General features: G+C 44.6%; 1 pseudogene; it reads left to right on the plus strand.

Annotated features, from left to right (window-relative positions):
- Nucleotides 1-294: 294 nt before the first annotated feature.
- Nucleotides 295-1,012, plus strand: LOC103018235 (ribose-5-phosphate isomerase-like; annotated as a pseudogene).
- Nucleotides 1,013-3,688: the final 2,676 nt, after the last annotated feature.

The raw sequence follows: 3,688 nt of genomic DNA on the forward strand, positions 1-3,688 counted from the left end.
GAGCCCATTGCCTCCAAGGAACTGGATTTTAGAAACTAATAAACAGCAGGAAGGCACCGCTGTGCTTCTGCATGTATACACATCTGTCACATCAGAACCCTTGACGCACAAGAAACAATGACTCCTTTATTATGATAACTATAACCCTTGGTAACATTTTCACCTGATCAGCGCACAGGATTAATGAAGAGAGCCACGTATTTAGTTAGCTTCATTGGCGATCTAAAGACCTCTGCCTGGCAGTTCGGTGCTGGCAGCACAAGTACCGGTGGCAGGGGTGCTAACAGCGTCTGCCTGGCCCCCTCCACGATGTCCAAGGCCGAGGAGGCCAAGAAGCTGGCAGGCCGTGCGGCCGTGGAGAACTACTTGAGGAATAACCAAGTGCTGGGAATTGGGAGTGGTTCTACAACTCTCCATGCTGTGCAGCGAATAGCTGAAAGAGTGAAGCAAGAGAATTTGAATCTCGTCTGTGTTCCCACTTCCGTCCAGGCCCGTCAGCTCATCCTGCAGTATGGCTTCACTCTCAGCGACCTGGACCGACAACCAGAGATTGACCTTGCCATCCATGGTGCTGATGAAGTAGATGCTGATCTCAGTCTCATCAAGGGTGGTGCAGGCTGCCTGACCCAGGAGAAAACTGTGGCTGGCAATGCCAGTCGCTTCATCGTGATCGCCGATTTCAGGAAAGATTCAAAGAACCTCGGGGATCAATGGCACAAGGGAATCCCCATCAAGGTCATCCCGATGGCCTGTGAGCCGAGCTGTGACCCAGAAGTCTGGGGGTGCGATTGAACTTCGAATGGCTGTCAACAAGGCACGTCCTGTGGTGATGGATAATGGGAATTTGATCCTGGACTGGGAGTTTGACCGGGTCCACAAAGGGAGTGAAGTGAACACAACTATCAAAACGATCCCAGGCGTGATGGACACGGGCCTATTCATCAACATGGCGGAGAGAGTCTACTTCGGGATGCAGGACGGCTCGGTGAACATGAGGGAGAAGCCTTTCTAAACTGGCCCTGCAGGAGCGGAATGTGTTCCCCTCACGTCCCCAGCCCAGCGCCGAGGCGGACATGCCTCTCCAGGAGCCTTTGCCTTAATGTATCTGTGCCAGGTGGACACTTGGCAGGGTGGGGGGTTGAGTGTTAAATCCAGTCTTCTGAAGTATTGTTATTAAATGTCTTTTTAAAAAGAGAAATGTAGGGCTTCCCTGGTGGCGCAGTGGTTGAGAATCTGCCTGCTAATGCAGGGGACACGGGTTCGAGCCCTGGTCTGGGAAGATCCCACATGCCGCGGAGCAACTGGGCCCGTGAGCCACAACCACTGAGCCTGCGCGTCTGGAGCCTGTGCTCCGCAACAAGAGAGGCCATGATAGTGAGAGGCCCGCGCACCGCGATGAAGAGTGGCCCCCGCTTGCCACAACTAGAGAAAGCCCTCACACAGAAACGAAGACCCAACACAGCCATAAATAAATACATAAATAAAAATTTTTTAAAAAAAGAGAAATATAAACATATATATCTTACTATTAAAAATACTCAGTTGTTTTTTCATAAAGTAGAACTTGATTTCAGGTTTTATATGAAACATTTACCAAAAAAAAGGAGGACTGTCGTTTAAACTTTTAACTTGAGCCTGCTGGTTATGGTGAAGCCTCTGAATATTGGGTTTGCTGAGAAATGTAAATCAAACTTTTCCTTAAACTGGTGGACTGAAGGGCCCAGCCAGCAGTGATTCCCTGATGCCTTACTGGAAACACTGAAGTTTGTTTACTTTTCTACCACACTGTTTTATTTTTAGTTTTTGTTGTGTACAGACGCACAATGTGTAGTTACGTGTTGTAAGATGTGAATGACAAAAGTCCGGTGAGCGTAGGGGTGTGGTGTGTGTGACTCAGAATGTGTAAACCACCAGGGAGAAAATGCGGGGTCTCTTTTGTTGAGAACAGGGGGTTCATTCAGACCCCTCTTGTTGGAAGCCATTGGCTAGAAGTACTTGCCAGTACTGCCAAAGCACTGCTGTGAAGCACCTTTAAATGACTGTCTTTTCGTCGTTAGTATTTTTTTGTTCCTTTATTGTTATTTGCATGGTTTGGCATCAGAAGTTGTTACCTCTTTATATTGTTTGAAGGTTGAAATAAAACAGTACGGTGCCAAACAAAAAAATAAATAAAAATAAAAAAGACCTCTGCCTCTTCCGTGCAGGGCACCTTGTTTCTATAGTTTAATTTGAATTTCCATAGTACTTGAGTTGGTAATAGGTTGATCGATGTGCAAAAATTGGGTAAGAATTAGATATTCACTCTAGGCATATTTGGTCTCTAATAAACTGATAATTTTACAAGGAGGAAGAGGAAAAAAAAGTTAAAACACATCACAGTACCAGATGGTCTTCAATGCATGGTCCCTTGTGTTTCTCAAGGTGACAAAAGTTTTGGTGTAAATTGTGGGATTTATCTATTACACACCTATGTAATCAACTCTGCAGAAGATTAGTACAAACTTCGGTAATTATTGGGGGGAGGTGGTTAAAAATCCCACTGGCTGAGGATTTTCCCAAGTGTGCTGCAAGGAACACTAATCAAGAGAGGGTTTCCATAGGCAAGTAATTTGGGTAAATACTGGATCAGATAAAATAAATAGGTTTCTTAACCATTCTTCCCAGAGCCTTTATTATGTGAATGTCATTATCATGTGCACTAAGAGGTGGACCAACATCCACCATTTTCCCGCCTTAGCCGACCACAGCTTTCTTTTGAAGAGACTATCTCATGGGACTAATGCTCTTCAGATTAATAGCAATAACAACATTGGTGACCACATTTGAGTTCTCACTCTGTACCAGGCATTGTGCTAAGCTCTTCACATTGCATCTCGTTTAGCCTTTCCAGGAACCCTAGGTCATAGGTCCCATTAAATCATCATTTAACAGAAGAAGAAACAGGCTCAGAGAAGTCAAACAGCAAGTCTACAATCACACAGCTGGCAAGTTGCAGAACCAGAATTCAAGTCATTCTGACTCCAGAATTTATACTCTTAACTCTCTATTGTATATCTGTCCTCATGAATCAAATGAGGAAGATAACCCCTGCCCCTGCCGATTCTTGCTGAGCTAGGTTGAGAATAACTGCTTTGGGGGAGGAAGGGGCAAGAGAAAAGGAGAGAAGTAGGGGGAGAGGGGCATGATTTGGTTTAGATTAGAATAAAGTGATCCGATAGGTCATTGCTATTATTCTGAGTGTTTTGAGGGAATGGAAACCTGGACAGGACAGCCCATTCCTCATTGACAGGATGGGGAAAGGAACGGGTTTCTGGTTTTGACAGGTATATACTAAATTCATCTTTTTCCAACAAGATGCAAAGAAAAACAAGAGGCTTGTTTTATTTTTTGCAAATATTTCACATTGCCAAGGTGACCGGAGTAACATCCCAGCCACAAAACTAGTACAAACCACAGGTAGCCAAGGGAAACCAACGCAGCTCAAAAGGTAGATTCCAAAGCGAAACTAAAAATTTGAAAATTACACTAGATGGGGAGAAGGCTGCATCACAGATAGAAAAGAATGTCATTTTCTTTAAGAAGTGTTTAACTGCAAATGAAGCACAAGTTTTTTATAGGATCCATGTTCCTATAGGGCCAGTCCTTCCCCTACAAGCCCACAAATGAAACAGGTGAAAAAATGAAACCG

This window comes from Balaenoptera acutorostrata, chromosome 3 (assembly GCF_949987535.1).
Source record: "Balaenoptera acutorostrata chromosome 3, mBalAcu1.1, whole genome shotgun sequence".
In the NCBI taxonomy this organism is placed as follows: domain Eukaryota; kingdom Metazoa; phylum Chordata; class Mammalia; order Artiodactyla; family Balaenopteridae; genus Balaenoptera; species Balaenoptera acutorostrata.